Source organism: Equus quagga, chromosome 5, assembly GCF_021613505.1.
Source record: "Equus quagga isolate Etosha38 chromosome 5, UCLA_HA_Equagga_1.0, whole genome shotgun sequence".
NCBI classification, from domain to species: domain Eukaryota; kingdom Metazoa; phylum Chordata; class Mammalia; order Perissodactyla; family Equidae; genus Equus; species Equus quagga.
Window position 1 is genome coordinate 39,817,898 of NC_060271.1, and position 16,930 is coordinate 39,834,827.

At 50.1% G+C, this 16,930-nt stretch overlaps 1 long non-coding RNA gene across 2 annotated transcripts; it reads right to left on the reverse strand.

Annotated features, from left to right (window-relative positions):
- Positions 1 to 11,070, reverse strand: LOC124239058 (uncharacterized). Of its 2 annotated transcripts, XR_006888510.1 has the most exons (4): positions 10,857 to 11,070; positions 10,546 to 10,716; positions 7,130 to 7,240; positions 1 to 302 (listed from the first exon to the last, which is right to left on the reverse strand). It is a non-coding gene; the product is annotated as an uncharacterized LOC124239058 (long non-coding RNA). The 2 variants fall into 2 exon arrangements; XR_006888509.1 differs by lacking the exon at positions 7,130 to 7,240 and having other exon boundaries at positions 10,857 to 11,063.
- Positions 11,071 to 16,930: the final 5,860 nt, after the last annotated feature.

Consider the following 16,930-nt stretch of genomic DNA (forward strand, 5'->3'; position numbering starts at 1 on the left):
TGGGCTTAAGCATAATGGGGGATTTATTGGCTCATGTTAATGAGAAGTGTTACATGGGTTCAGGTATAGCTGGATCCAGGGGTTCAAGTGCTGTCATTAGGATTCTGCATCTCTCCGTCCCCTGGATACGCTTCCATTGTGAGGGCTTCCTGTGCATGTGGCTTACTCCATGAGGGAGAAAAATGGCTTCCTGAGAGCCTTTGATCCCATTTCATCCCACTGGACAGAGGCTGTCTCTTGCCCAGGCGTCTCAGCAAAAGTTCCATCTCTGTGGCCTGGCCTGGAAAGAAGGTGTTTCCTTCCTGGAAAGAAGGTGTCAGAGTGGTTAGCATCACCCAAACCGTAGAGACAGGAGGGGGGGGGGGGGGAGGTCTCCTGGAAGGAAAAGTGAAGCATACTTGTTAAAATGGATGGTGGACAAGAAAAACGTGGTGGCTACGGCTGTGAGAGATGGAGAGTCTCTAGGTACCTGTCCGCTTCAGGTCGATTCTGTGATTACCTTATTTGCGTGTCCCACAGGAATCCTGACCTCAGGCACAAATGTGTCCGTGTGAGTTCGCTTGCTCATCCCCTTGTGCCAAGTGAGAGTTACAAGCAGCCTACATACGACTCTATCCCAGCGTGTCTCTGACTTTCACGCCCACCTCCTTCCTGGACCGGATGTGGTCTGCCTGGAATGAGTTCCTGGAGTTCCCTGTGTCTCTGTGGCAACATCTCCTGTTTAATCCTAGGGTAATGTGTCTCCCCTGTGTGACTAAGGGATTCGGTGTGTCCTGAGCCCCCCTGAGTCACCAGCGTCCGTTATTGTGTCTGCCTGGTATGGAATTCCATAAACAATGGGATTTAATATGATTTTTATGGTTAATTCCAATGCAGTATTTTCAGAACATCAGGATCAGCGTTGAGCGTCTGCACAGAGTTAATTTCCGTGATGGGACAACTCCTAGATTTTACTCCCTAGAGTGTGAGCTGTGCCAAGGCAGGGATTTTAGGTTTGTTTGTTTGCTGATACGTCCCAAGTGCCTAGAACAGTGCCTGTTCTAATAGAGCTCACAATAAGTGCTCAAAAAATGTTTTTCCAACGTATGAGTCTACTGCCTGTTAGCGGTTTATTTTCTCAGAAATAGAGATAATGTCCTCATATTTTAAAATATCTCCTCTTTCAAATCTCATGACCCGTTGGATCAAGTCAGCTAAGCTTGACACTAATTCACTATGACTTTTCTTCAATACTAATTAATATTATCAGGCTTGAGTTATTGCCCAAGTAGTACCTCTTGCCTACTCTGGGGATGGACTTTTTCGTCCACAAATGTTTGAATTTTGATATGTGGCCCTTCCTCTTGAGAAACAATGTTGGTAGGGAAATGAGTGTACACTGGTGTCTTGGTTTTGCCTTATAGACAAGTATGAATTGTGTGAACCATGGCAAGTCCTTCCTACTTCCCCACCGTTGGCCAACCAGTAGCTTTGTCCATTTCTCACCACAGAGACTAAATTCTTCACTGATGGGGTCAAAATTTCTTCCCAGGTGTTGGTTCACCTGGTCCTTGATAGTAACCATGGAACCCTTTGGAGAGCCCTGGGATGTGACAGAATGGTTGTTGAGAATGGCCTTTGTTGCCTTAGTTGATTGGGTAAAGGACTCAGAGAATACTGGTTGAATTGATATGGACTCCTCTCAGCAGTGGCAGTCACAGCCTCTCTAAAGATCTGAAGCTACAGGAAGAGGACCTCAGAAAAGTCCCTGCTCTTCAGACAAGACACAAAGTGAGCCTAGAGCAGGAGGTACAAACCCATGTGACCAGAGAGGACAAAGACTGAACTGGAGCGAGTGGGTCCCCCTGCGGGAAGCATTGGCAGCTCTCTGCAGCTGTTTGAGACCATGCAGAAAGAGGGACCCAGGGCTGCCAGAGAAGCCAGGGATCTAGAATCTTACATAAAATTTCCAGATTTTTAAGTGTTGAGAATTAATTTAAAACTAAAAAACAGGATCAGACTGCCAATTTGTCATCTCTGGCATAACTGGGTGATGATAATGACACTAGCTAGCGTTTAGATGTCCTTGCCATAAGCCAGGTGCTGAGGAATGCTTTGTGATCCTTTACTCCCCTGACAACCTTATGAGGTAGATGGAGAGCTGTCGTTCAATACATTTAATGTCAAACAATATAAAATACAAAACTGACAAACTGGAATCTAATCAGGCTTGCAGATCAGTGTCTAGTTTACAGGAAGTTTAGAGGATATTGGTACAAGTTAAGTTTAGAGGGAGAAGTACCTACCATGAGGGAAAAAATCAGACAAATTTAGGATGAGGGACATTCCTTAGGACAACTGACCCAGTCCTTCAAAAATCAATCACACACACATGTGCATAGACACACACACACACACACACACACACACACACACAAGGTGTCAGGGAGCAAGAGCTGTTCAGATTAAAAGGGACTAAACAACCATAATTACCAAACGCAATGTGAGGATCCTTTTTGGATCTTGATTTGAACTAACCAGTGATAAGAAGCCATTTTGGAGGCAAGTGGGGAACTTTGAATATAGACTGACAGGCTTCTCATCAGAAACAACAGAGGCTAGAAGACAGTGGAATGACTGCCTTTAAGGTGCTGGGGAAAAAAACTGTTAATGCAGAATTCTGTATTCAGCTAAGATAGCCTTCAAATATGAGAGTGAAATAAAGACTATTTCAGACAGAAAGAAGAGTTGAGAAAATCTGTCTTCAGCAGAACTGCATGACCAGATATGCTGAAGGAAGTACTTTAATTTGAAAGGAAATGATGCAAAGGGGGAAACTGATGTCCATGAGGGCATGGAAGGCACCAGAAAGGGTAAATGCATGGCTAAAAGTAAAACTAACTTTTATTTTCTTAATGTTTTTAACAGGTAACTGTTTAAAGCACAAATAATTATTTCATATTTGGGAGTTTATAACCTAGGTGGAAGTGAAATATATAACATTCATAGCACCAAGAAGGAGGTTAAATGGAATTATGCTGTTTTAATGTATTTACCTTTTACCTGAAGTGGTAAAATATTAATCCTAGGTCTGGAAACTTAACAGTGTATATTATAATCTCTAGAGCAGTATAAAAAGGCATAGCTAAAAAATGAATAAAGGCAACAAAATGGAATATAAAGTTATTCAGTTAGCCTAAAAGAAGTCAGGAAAGGAGTAACAAAGAGGAAGAAGAATAAATAGAAAATAGGAAGATGATAGACACATCCAACCGTATCAATAATTACACTAAATGTAAATGAACGAAATCTTCTAATTAAAGGCCAGAGGTTATCCAGTAGGGTCAAAACAACAAGACTCAACCATGTGCTGCTACTAGCCACACACTTTAATATAAAGACACAAATAGGTTGGCACTAAGAATGGAAAATCATATACCACATCCTAGCAATCATTGTAAAATTTGTGTGGTTATGTTAATATCAAACCATATAGGATTTAAGACAAGGAATGTTACCAGGGATAAATAAGGACATTTCATAATGATGAAAGGGAGATTTCATTGGAAAGACATACCAATCCTACGTGGTTATTCACCTAATAATGGACTTTCAAAATGCGATGAAGCAAAAACGGACAGACTAAAGGGAAAACACAAAAATCTTACAGAATATGTTGTTTGACCAGAAAAGAATTGAATTAGAAATAAAAAAAAATGAGTCGTCTAGAAAAGCCCTATATGCTTGATAATTAAACAACACTCTTCTAAATAATCCACGGTCCAAAGGGGAAATCAAAAGAGAAATTAGCAGCTATTTTAAACTCAATGATAATAAAAAACGAATGCATCAAAAATTGTGAGATTCAGCTAAAGTAGTCCTTAGAAGGAAGTCTGCAGTTTTAAATGAAAGATTTAAAAATAAATATTCTGAGTTTCTACCTTGAGAAGCTAGAAAAAGAAGAGCAAATTAACCCCAAAGCAGGGATAAAAATGGATCATAAACCTAAACATAAAAGCTATAATCATAAAGCTTCTAAAAGAAAACATAAGAGAGTATCTTTGTAAGCTTGCAGGAGACAAAATTTAATTACAGAGAACAGCAAAAAGCATTACATATAATAGAAAATTGATAATTTGCATTCCAGCAACAGTAAAAACTGCTCATTAAGTCAATGCAAAAAAAAAAAATGAAAAACAAGCTACAGACTGGGAGATAATATTCACAATATATACATCTGGCAAAAGGACTTGTATGCAGAATATACAAGCAAATCCTACAAATCCATTAATAAAAAGAGAACCCAAGAAAAAATGGGCAAAAACCTGAATGGACACTTCCCAAAAGAAGATATATGAATGCCCAGTAAGCACATAAAAAGTGCTTAACATAATTTCTCAGCAGGAAAATGGAAACTAAAACCACAACAAAAGACCACTCTCTAGAATAGCTAAAATTAAAAAGATTGAGTTCTGCAAATGTTGGTGAAGATGTGTGGCATTGGCTAAAGTAAAGCTGTTTATGTTAAAGCTCACCACAACCTACAGTAATTAAAACAGTGTGGTTTGGGTGCAAGGATAGATAAATAGACAAATGGAAAAAAGTAGAAAGTCCAGAAGTAGAGACATGCATTTATAGTCACCTGGTGAACAACAACCACACGTGTTAGTCAACTACAGCATTTTTAAGTAGATGGTGCTGTCTCAACTGGATATCCAAATGGAGAAAAAGAACCTTGACACCTTACACCATATACACGGACCAATTCCGAGTAGATCATAGACCCAAATGTGAAAGATTAAGCAACACCTCTTCTAAAAGATAAAACAAGAGAGTATTTCTGATCTTGAGGGATTTCTTAAATAGGAGTCTAAAAACACTTTTCCATAAAGGGAAAGACTAATGAATGGGGTTACATTAAAATTAAGATCTGCTAAGACACCATTAAGAAAGTTAAAATGTAAGTCGCCAAGTGGGAAAAGATATTTGCAATACATATATGGGTCAAAGGATTTCTATCCAGAATATATAAAGAACTACCAATCAATAAGAAAATGGCAATCTACTAGAAAACTGGGCAAAACTTGAAAGGCATTTCACAAAAGAGGAGATGCGAATGGCTGATAAGCATATGAAAAGTGGTCAGTATTATTAGTCGTCAGGGATATGCAAACTAAGACCACAATGAGATACCATTATGCACCCACCAGAGTGGATAAAATATTTAAAAATGACAATGCCAGGTGTTGGTGAGAATGTGGAGCGACTGGAACTCTCATACGCGGCAGGTGAGAGTGTCAATTGATGCAACCTCTTTGAAACCCTCTGTGAAAGCATCTACTGAAGCTGAACATGCACACACCCTATGATGCAGCAATTCCACTCCTAGGTGCATAACCAGAAAAATAAGTATGTGTATATATGTACCAAAACACATGGACAAGAATTTCCACGGCAGAATTATAACAGATAACAACCCAAACGTCCACCAACATTACAGTGGACAAATTGTGGCTCATTCATACATACAAACAGCAACGAGGAAGGCAGAACCACAGTACACACACACACACGTACACACACGACTATGTGGATGAATCTTACAAACTTGATCTCGAGAACAAGAAGGGTACAAAAGAGTACGTACTGAGTGACTCCATCTTATAAATTGCCCGAACAGGCAAAACTTATCACCGATGATAGAAGTCAGAACGGTGGTTACCCTTGGTGGGAACGTGAGGGGTATGAGGGAGGTTTTGGGTGGCTGAGAATGTTCTGTACCTCGATCTGTCTGGTTCACTGTAAAAATCCATCAAGCTGTACGCTTTGTGTCTGTTTCTATCAATAAGAACATTTTCTGTGTGTGTAACGCTTTAATGAAAGAAAAAGATTGGGTGAAACAAATATGGCAAAATGATGATGACGGATTTATGGGGGTTCTTATACTGTTTTCTCAACTTTTATGATGTTTGACATTTTTTATAATAAGAGAACACAATGTAACAACCATATGGCACTGCTGCCAGTCAGAATTGGCGCTGTGCCAGCTGGAGGACCAGGCGCACTGGGTAGGTGCTATCACGATCTCTATATCACAGATGCAGAAAGTGGGGCTCAGAGAGGTTAAGTAACTTGCTCAAGATCACACTGCTGATGGGTGATGTCCAGGACAGGCAGTCTGGCCCCAGGGCTGCCAGCTTAACTACTCCATGATGCTTCTCCCTTTGTGGCCTACGCAGCAGAAGGTGGTCAGCAGGACTGGGTCCTGGGGACCGCTATCTGGACTGAGGGCTGTGGACGCTGATGTTCCCCTCTGAGTGGAGGCCTCCCTCCCACCCTCAGTGATCGGTCAGACTCAACGAGAGCCTGAGTGTAGTGTCCTGGGCATAAGATTTGGCAGAAAGGACACACTCAATAGATGTTAGCTGTGGGGCACGGCCCCAGATCTCCTCCTCTTTTCCTCCCTCCAGCTGAGCTGTCCACTTCTCCAGGGTTCCTGGGGCCAGTGTCACCCAGGCCGTCCTCAGCGCAGGCGGGTGGGTCATTAGGCTGGGAGAGGGAACATAGGGGAGGTGTATAGTGGCAGCGGCCACAGGCTCCTGATGGTCATGATTGTTGTGAAAATTTTGGGCTGATCAGAAATAGAGATGACATGAGGCCGCAGCTGGCCTCTCTGATCGTTCTCTCTGAACTCAAACAGCCGGGACATTGTGCAGAAAATTGCCTTGTTCCGTGCTACAGCAATTAGCCAGCCTTCCTCCCAGCCTGGCTCTTGGCAGCGGACACGCCTTCATCCATTTGTCCATTCATCCTGTCATCCATCCATCCATCCATCCATCCATCCATCCACCCATCCATCCTGTCATCCAACCATCCATCTATCCATCCATCCATCCATCCATCCTGTCATCCATCCATCCATCCACCCATCCATCCTGTCATCCATCCGTCCATCTATCCATCCATCCATCCATCCATCCATCCTGCTTTGAGCCTTCCAGCTGCAACTTTCTAAGGTTCTGGCAGGAAGAATACCCACGCCTTTTGTAGGGTCAAGTTTAGGAGCTAACCTCCTGAGAGGCAGCCTGGCCTGTGCCCCTGCCCTCCGTTGTCTCAGCCCCACCCTTTCCTGTGGCCGGGGATGACTTACTCTGGGGATGCAGGGTCCACTGGAAATGCTCCTACTGTGTGTCCAGCAGGTGGCAGTGAAGGCTTTCTCTTCACCTGGATGACACTGCCGGCTCTCTCCTCGCTGGCCAGACTGAGAATACAGAGCAGCGGCTCAGCCTGAGGCTAGCAGGCGAGGCAAGGGAACTCTTGCAGGAGATCCTGGTCCCTGTGTTGGCACTCTTAGACTGTGAAGGAGGGCCCGTCCCCCTCCTGTCTGGGATCAGCTGCATAGTGATCAGAGCCAACCTTACGCTGTCTTCCCTGAGAGTTGTGCCTGGTGCACTGAAAAGGGCATAGACCTTGCAGTCACACAGACCTCAGTTCAAATCCCAGCTCTGCCTATTGAGGGCTGTGTGACCTTGGGCAAGTTGCTTTATCTCTCTGAGCCTGTTGGCTCACCAGTAAAATGCGGTAATGATGCCTAATGCCCAGGTTAGCATTGAGTTAGCATGTAAAAGCACCAAGTCGTAATAGGTGGCCAGCGAGTGTTGGTTCCCTCCCCGTCCCCAGGCCTGGTGTGGGCGGCCTGTCAGCAGCCAGAGCCCAGCATGGGGCTGTATTTCTGACTCCCTCTGTACCATTCCCTGAGTAAGAACAGAATTGGGCTCCTGGTAAGACAGAATTGAGGGGACCGGGCAAGGAAAGACCCAGAAACTCCTTCCTCCAGCCCAGTAACAGCCACACTGGTGTCCACCCCGTGGGGCACTTGGGGACATTGCCCGATTTTCCAGTGTCTCCTGCTTCTTTCACAACAGGGCTGCAGGGAAAGTTCCACTTGACTTCAGAAATAATTGCTTTTCTAGAAAAAGGCTGGCAAGGCAGACATCATAATATTCATAAGTTAAAACATATAAAAGATCTGAGATTTTAAACAAACAACAAAACCCAGTCCTGGAGGTGGGAGGGGGCTTCAGTTTAGTTCCGTTGGAAAGGCCGGGTCTAGACAGCCCCACCGGCAAACAGGTGGGTGGTTGGGGCATCAGTTTCTGAGCAGGGCCGGCAGAACATCCCGGGCTGGCCGGAGCCTCCAGCGGGGAAAGAGACTGGACCCGAGACAGGACCCGCACCCCAGAAGCAGCCATTAAGCCAGGGGAGGGGTGGGCAGCAGGCCCCAGAGTTAAGTCAGGGGAGGCACTAAGCAGGTGCTTCCAAGGTGTGTGTGTGTCCTGGGCGTTCAGAGGCTGGAGCCTCCTGCATTGGTGGGTTGAACTGGTGGTGGAGGGGTGTCTTTGGTCCTAAGTGGCTTCCCTTGGGTCTCCTTTAGGGCACGAGGAATGCTGGATAGTCTCAAAGGGAGGGTCCTCGGCAGCCCAGTTCGCTCCTGTCCTGGAGGCATCTGGGCTGCCCTTCCCCCGCCGGGGATCTCCGATCTCAGGGCTGTGGACTCCCAAGGGTCAGGCAAGCCCCAGTGATGCAAAGACCTTCTGGAGGGTGAGGAGCCCGACAGGTGAGACACAGGAAGCCCTCGGCTGGGGAGGGTGCCTTGGAGGTGGGGCAGGTCTCAGCCTGGGGCTCCTGAGATTGACACTGGAATCTGTCCATCAGCGACGCCCTGGCCATCACCTGACCTTTCTTTTTGGCATTCCACCAGCCAGGCCTGCGGAGGGTGGGGGCTGTCTCGGGAGCTGCAAAAATCTTCATGTCACATGCCCCATCAGCACCTCAGCAACCTTATCTCCACCCTTAGCTTTTCTCAGGGTGCTGAGAGCAGGGAGCTGGGAGTTCAGGTACCAGGGTGGGGTTGGCTCTCCCGGTGCAAAACTGCAGACAGTGGCTCCCATTCCTGCAGGCAGCCCCACCCCTTCCCTCACCACACAGCCTCGCCGTGGCTGAGCGGAAGGAGCACCCCTTCGGAATTAGAGGGACCTGAGTTGAAGTCCCTTCTCTGCCTCTGCTGTGTGACACTTGCAAAGTACTCCACGCATCTGGGCCTCAGTTTTCCTAATCTGTAGGATGAACACAGCAGACCTGCCTAGTCTGCTCACAGGGTCAGGGTGACAATTCTACAAGACAACGTGCTTTGTAAAAAAGAAAAGCATCATCTCACAGCAGATGCTGTCCCCTAGCCCTCTCCACAGCTGGGTACCTCCTGCAGACGCGTTTTGTTAAAAATTTTTAACAGCAAAAGAAATACTTTACAAATTTTGACCAAGAATAAAAAATCAGACTTCTACAGAAGATTTCGAATTGACTTGTGCATCTGACAATACCGGTACGTTGCCCCCAGACGGCACTCAGACCCGCTGAGCTGCTCCCTTCAGACAAGGTCCCCAGGTCCCCACAGCCCTCCGCATGCCCTGCGACGTCCCCATACCTGGGCCCAAGGTCAGATGCTGTTTGTCACCTGGTTGCTTCGCCCCTTGCACTACTTACCTGGCGCCTCTGAGGGGTTGAGTTTGCAGCCCCTGTGTCACCCACATGGGAAGTGCAGTGTTAGCTTCAGTCCCTCTGGTCATTTCAAGGCTTGGCACCCCTTCCGGCCGTGGAAAAGTCCCCCTCTTCTTCCGCTGCTCCCTCTAGCCTGGCGCCTGTGCCCACCCTCCTGCCACCAAGCACCGACTCTGGCGGTGGCAGCGACCAGGAAGGTGGCCAGTCTCCAGCTCCTTTCAGAAGAGTGGCTCTTTATCCACTCAGATGATAAATTGCATTTTCCTGTCCTGACAGTCAAAGGCTCGGATGAACCTAGACAGTTTGGGGCCTTGGAGGAGCTGCCCGAGACCCCGATGCTCTTCCCGGGCCGTCTGACTGAGTGCACTGCCGGGTCCCATCCACCCTGTCTGTACCTTCCCTCCCCCAACCCTGGCACCGACAAGCGTGGGCAGCGTGATCTGACCCCCGGGTTGTAGGCCAGGAGACCATCACAGGAGCCAGGCCCCAGGGCCCCAGGAGGGAGCTCCCGCCACGCACAATCCCTCTGGGGAGCCCCTGGATGTGGGGTTTGGGCTCTGATTGCAGCAGGAGGAGGCCCAGGAGGGCCCACTCTACCTTTTCCCCTTTGTGACATGTCCATCTCCCAGCAGGACTATGAGTCCCGATGGGCAGTGTCCCTGGGGGCCTCCTGAATCTGCTTCCCAGCCACCAATCACTGGGCCTGCTGGTGGCCCCTTTAGAAAGGTTTTCTGCCGCTGAGCACAGGGCCGGTGAGGGAAAGGGCTGCTGGCCAAGCCTTTCCAGGCCGGGATGTACACGCCCAGCTGTTTCCTGGGATCACCTTCTTTGTCTGGGTGTAGGACAACACACGACTGTCTCAGACACATCACTTCTCACGGGAGCCACACCCTCCTTCCAGGAATGCCACCTACATCCTAGGACTTTGGAGCTGGGTGTCTTCATCCACCACTAGTGTTCTGTGTAACCTCAGGCAAGTGGGACAACCCCTCTGGCCTGCTTACTTACGAGGTCTAGAAGAATCTGAAATGGAGTACTCCAAAGAAGGGACTGGACAGAGGCCGTGGAGAGAGGGCTGCATGAGGATCGTGGGCAACCCCATGCGGACAGCGAAGCAGAGGCTGCGGGTCAAATTTCCTGAGTTCACATCCCAGTTCCACCCCTTGGTGACTCCACAACCTGGGGGAACAATAAAGTTCTCATCTCAGAGGATGCCTGCGAGGAGTAAATGAAGTTGTGCGTGAGAAGCTCCTGGCACCGTGGTCAACGCTCAGAGAAGCTTAGCAATTGTTATTATCAATACCACAATGAGACAGAACCTGCAAAATGGAACACAGCGGCTGCCCTGGGGCACGGTGTCAGCCGACCCAGGATTCCTATAGTAGAGGCTGGGCTTAGGCGGGCCGGATGTCCAGTGGGGTGGGGACCTGGATGAGAGTCACAGGCGTATGTGCCGCCCTGAGCTGGCAGACGACATGGGGGAGGCGGGATGAGCTCCGGCGGCTGCTGTTGCTATGGGACCCCGGCCTGGTGGGTCATGCGCTGCCCTCTCCCAAGCTGAGTCCTCTGGGTCTGGTCACACGGAACACGCGGCAGGGACACGGGTCCCTCCACCGAAACCCATACAAGGATGTGGGCCTGTGCTCACCAGCTCGGATCATGGGGACGCAGGGGGTTCACCTTCTCCAAGGAAGGGGCAGGGACAAGAGGGAAAACAGGGAGCTATTTTGAGAAGGTGTCGAAGGCTGGGACACTAAAATTAGACCTTTCGTTCCTAAAAAGACATTGGCGCCAACCAAGGCCTGGAGAGGGGCTCTTCAGCGTGGAATGTGGCCCCAGGCCGGGCTCCCGCAGGCCTGGGCAGTGAGGTCAGCCTGCAGGACCAATGGGACTGCCCAGTAGAAGGGGGTCACAGGCCCCTCTCCAACCGGCCCCGCCCATGAAATTCTGGAGCTGGTTCCAGTGCTTCCTGCCTGCGCCAGGCAAGCGGGAAGGCGAGGGCCGGAGCTGCCCATTCCCGGTGCCGCCTGACCTTCCCGCTGCATTTGGCCTTTTTTGACTGTCCCTTTGTCTCCTGTGCTTTCTGCCCCATTCCGGGGTGTGCGCCCAAAAGGAGGGGGATGCTCAGAAGCAGTGGCCATCTTGGATCCTGGAGCTCCCTGGGCCGGGCTGCAAATGTGAGCCAGTGAGGGGCCAGCTGTCCCAGCCCAGAAGTCCCCCCAAGGTCCAGCCTGCCTGCCTCTCTGCCCATGCTCCAGCCACACACTGTTCTCCGACATGCCAATTTCTTTGGCCAAGGCCTGCCCACCTGCTGCCCTCTCCTCCTTGCTCAGCTGAGCCCCACTCACTCAGCGTCAACGTCACTTCCTCAGAATGGCCTGCCCAGGCCAACCTCAGGCCAATTCTCCTTCTCCCTGTGTCCATAGGACCCTTTGCTACCATTCATCACCTGTGTGTGTGGTCCCCATTAGGATGGGAGCTCTGTGTACACTCCGCTGGCCGCTCGCCATTCTACCTCCAGGGCTTGGCGCATAGTAGGTACTCGAAAACACATGTTGAGTGACCTGAGGTGGAACCCAAGAGGGCACTGCCCTGGTCATGCTTGGGCAATGGGGCCTAGAAATCTGGGCTGGTGGCTGTGCCCCTCTGTAAACGGGCTGCCTGGGCAAAGAAGGATTAGATCACTACAGGAGGCAGGAAGGGGACGTGGAGGGCGCAGCTAGAAAGGGCCTGGGGCCCTTGTCCACAGTGCTGACCCACAAGGGGACTCGTCGCTTACTGGCCAGCCCTAGTGGGCTCCCATTCCTGTGCTTTCTCTGTAGCCAGGGTTCCTGGAGACTTTGAAAGACAAGGAGGCTGCCGGAATTCTCGAAACAAGTAGAAGGAAGCCATGAGGGAAATGATGTGCATGTCTTCCCCAAAGCCTGGTGAGCTTGGTCCCCTCTGAACCCCAGACTGTCTCCCTGGGAATTGCTGGGATGTGAGGACTGATGGCTCAGAGCCTGTGGGGGCTCAGAGCTAGGCCCAAGGCGTCTCCTATCCCCAGGCCTCCTGTCGCACACTTAGAAGACACGAGAAACACTCAGAAAATATGGTTCAATTGTTGAGCTATATTCAACTTGGCTTTGGCTGGGTCTCTCCTGGCTCTTTCTAAGACACACGTGTCTCGGGAGTCCTGGCTTATGTCCGCTGCCTGGTTTTTACCATCACCCTCATTTCATGCTCGGACTTTATGTTACATGATTACGCTATTTGGTCTATATGTGTTCATATAGAATTGTCACTAAGGTAATTTGATTTAGTACTTGAATAGCTTGGTAATTCAAGTGAAAAAGGAGAGAGACGCAAAATACTGGACGCATCATCAGGCACAGACATGGATGTGCTTGTGTGTGGATGAGGTGTCCGTGGAAGGAGATGTCAGAAGTGGATGGGTGCATGTCAGGAGGGGAGCAGCCTGAGGGATGGGGTCCGGATGGGCGCGCCCTTTCCAGAAGTTCAATTTGCTTTTCATTACCGTGAGCATGTGTTACTCTTTCTCAAAAAATAAAATTAAAGAAAACCAAAGTCTGGTCACCTGCCACCCCCTCCCCCTAGCCCGCACGTGCACATTTTTATGATGTGGCTCGAGGCTTTCTCTTCTGTTACTTTTTGATCACTGATTTCTGGGTTTTGGGAGAAAACTTTGTGAGATCCGGCCTTTGTAATGAATAACATAGCAAAGCAAAATACAACAAAAAAATGTATTGGTTTTTCCCTCCTTCTTCACGACAAGTTCCTTGAGGGCAGGGACATTTTGGGGTCCCCTCTGCCCAGCAGAGTGTCAGGCTCATGGTTGGTGTTACTGACGCTTGCTGAGCCCCAGGAAGTTCGGGAAGACCCAGCCTGTCTCTCAGAAGCAGGAGGGCCCAGAGGAGCTCTTAGGGGCGTCCGTCCTGGGCTGCCCTCCCTTCCCTGAGAGGTTCTCCAGCTCTCCTACCGGGAACAGATGCTGGTGTGTTGGTGGAAGTGGCCCCAGGCTTGGCTGGCGGTGCCTGCTGGGATTGGGATGGGAGGACCTCAGCGCCTAGTGCGGGACCTCGGTTATTCTGCACTGGGCAAAGAGGTCCTGTGTGATGGCAGCTCAGGCTCTCATCACGCTTGCACACGCGCACACTCCCCTTGGGCCGGCACGGGGCTGAAGAATTCCCGGAACGTGGCAGAGCTGCTGACAGCACTTCATGCTCGGCGTGTGATCACCCATGTGACTTCCTCCGGGAACCGTGTGAATAAAGTGTGGGGGGCGGGCCCCGGCACCCCTCTCCTGAATCTCCCAGGTCTTCTTAGCTCCAGGTCTGAGAAACATGGCAGAGCTGGAAAACAGCACAGGGGGTCCCCAGAGATGAAAGTCAACGATCGTCGTTAGCCGCCCCCCCATCAATCTTCCTGGGACCAGAAGATGGAGTCATAATAAGAGTAATAATCATAACAGCTAGTTATTGAGGGGATAGAGTGTGCCAAGAATTGTGCTGAGCAGTTTATAGGCATCATGTCACTTAACTTCCTGAGAACCTGTGAGGTAGACACTCGTGTTCCACCCATTTTACAGCCCGGGGAACCCGAGGCTGGAAGATCCTGAGTGATTCGCCTAACGTCACACAACTGGTGGGTGGTAGAACGGGCTTTGAACCCAAGTCTGTCATTCGGACCTCCAGGGTCCAGGTTCTACTCCTAATGACTCACTAACTATCTGTGTGGCTCAGCCGAATTATTCGTTACGGTAAAAAACACCGCACTGTACAGCCTGGGATGGTGCTTGCCTATACGGATTAAGTGTGTTATTTAGCAGCATTATTTTAGGTCTTATGAGCAGCAACAAATGAAGCTTCTGGAAGCTGAGTCCTTACTTGAAGCAATCTGTTGAGTGTTATGATTGCTGTCCCAGAAGGAATGACAGAACTGTGGGCCGAGGCTGTCTGGAGCCGGAAGGGCTGAGCTCCACCTGGAGCCCACCCCAGGGGCTGGGTGGCTGTGTGAGCTTGCTGGGCTCTTACAGGACCACAGACTGGGGGCTCGAACAGCAGGACTTCCTGTCTCCCAGTCTGGAGACGGGAAGTCCAAGATCAAGGTGTCAGCAGGGTCGGTTCCTTCTGAGGATGCGAGGGAGCACCTGCTGCGTCTCCCCCAGCTGCTGGCGGTCTACTGTCTGTCTTTGGGGTTCCTAGGTTTGTACAAGCATCACCCTCACTACTGGCTTTATGTTCACATGTGTGCATGTCTCTGTGTCCCAATTTCCCCTTTTAATAAGGACGACAATCATCTTGGATTAGGACCCACCCTAATGACCTCATTTAAATTTGATTAGCTCTGTGAAGACCCTATTTCCAAATAAGGTAATTCTGAGGTCCTGGGGTTTGGGGCTTCCACACGACCATAATGGTGACCTTGGGTAAGTCAGTTAACAGCGCTGAGCCCCAGTTTTCTTGGCTGTAAAATGGGCTTGGTGACAATCCCCTCCTCCCCGAGGTGTGTATGCAAACACCGAGAGGAACAACAACACTTGGCATGGTGCCTGGCTCGTGATTGGCACGGGGAAGACAGTAGCTCTTATTTCCATGTCATTCCTGGGATGAGCTTGGCCGAGGGGCTGCAGCATCAAGAAGTACCTGCATTTGATCCCTGAGGGAAGGGAAGGGCCTGGCTGGGCCCCTGGGGAGCCGGCCTGGGGAGATGCTGGCATGGTCTGGCCTTTCCCAAGCCATGTGGAGCTGAGGGCGGCCTCTGGTCCACGCCCAGGCCCCCAGGAGTGCTTAGACTTGGGTTTTCATCTGTGGGTGGCACGTTTGGAGGCCTTACCTTCAGGCTTGCTCCTGTGTTGTCCAGCTCGGGGTTTCTCAGCCTCAGCCCTGTTGCCATTTGGGGCCAGATGCTTCTTTGTTGGGGGGTTGCCCTGTGCAGTGTAGGATGTTTGGCGGTTCCTGGCCTCCCCCCACTCCCTAGTTATGACAACCAGTAATGTCTTGGGCGTTGCCAAATGTCTCCCAGGGGTCAAGATCACACTCCTGGTCTAGCTGGCTGCTGTAGGAAGGGCTAGGATGCTGCCTCCATGGATGAATCTGGAAATAGGGGCCTGAACAGCAGTCTCCGTCACGATGGACCCACCCCAAGTCCTGAATGAACTGCCCTCCCCAATCCTGAGGCTGCAGGCCTGGCTCCCTGGGGTCATCTCAAGGTGACTGTGGCCTGGCCTAGGCACGGTGGCCAGGGCTTGGCTGAAAACAGGCAGCCGGAAGCCCAGAGCAGGGGTGGGCTCGGGGAGGCCAGGCCAGGAGCAGGTGTGGACACGGTGCTGACAGGCCCAACTTATCAGGACCAGAGGCCCAGGCTCCAGACGAGCAGGTCGTGGGGCTTTATCAGCCGTGAGAGTGACAGAGTTTGCAACAATCCCGCTGGCCTGGGTGCTGACAGCGGGTGCCCACCGCTGGCGGAGGCACGCTGCTGGGAAGGGGAGAGGCTGGTAGGGAGAGGAGAGAGAGAAGGAGATGAGCGTGGGCTTGCTTTTTTCCCCGCTCTTCTTTCCTTCAAAGATTTAAAAATGTGTTTAGTTTCAAAGTTGATGCCCGTTTACTGCAACAGGTTAAATTATTTTAAAGGGGGTGGGGAGTGCTGGGGTGTGCATTAGCGGGAGAAGGGAGGGGGTGGGCGAGAAAGGGGACGCACCAGGCGTGAAATTTGACTCCTTCCCACTTCCGCAGCCACCTCCCGGACCTGTTTCTGTGGGTTTCCTCCTCCCCTCGCTGTTAGTGTCCCTCAACTACTGGAACAAATTACCGCAAACTTACTGCCTTCAACAACAGAACTCCCCCACTTCTGGAGGCCAGAGGTCCAAAATCAGCATGACTGGGCTGACAGGTCGGAGGCCACGCTCCCTCGGGCGGCTCTGGGGAGAGTCCGTCCCCACATCTTTGGGCTAGTGTTGACTGCATCTCTCCCAGCTCTGCCCCTGTGGATCAGGAGCCTGGGAGGGGCTCAGCTGCGTGGTCCTGGGGCAGCGTGTCGTTTCACAGGCGATCACTGTCAGGATGTCCACAGGGGCTGCAATCTCTGAAGGCGTGCCTGGGGCTGGAGGATCAGTTTTCCTGGCCCCCAAAATGGGTGCAACTGATTTCTTGGTGGGAGTTATGCACACTAACTATCTCTTGTATAGTTATATAGCGTAATAATGGGCATGATTGCTAATTTGGATGGAGCGCTTACTTGCGCCAGGCCCTGTGATAAATGCCTTACATATATCATTTCATCTAGTCTTTCTCCCCCCGGTGGGTGCGGTTATTACAGGTGAGGCATTGAGAGGCCACAGTAGCTTGCCCAAGGTACACAGCTGGCATTCAGTGATCAGCTGCTGTGCAACAAA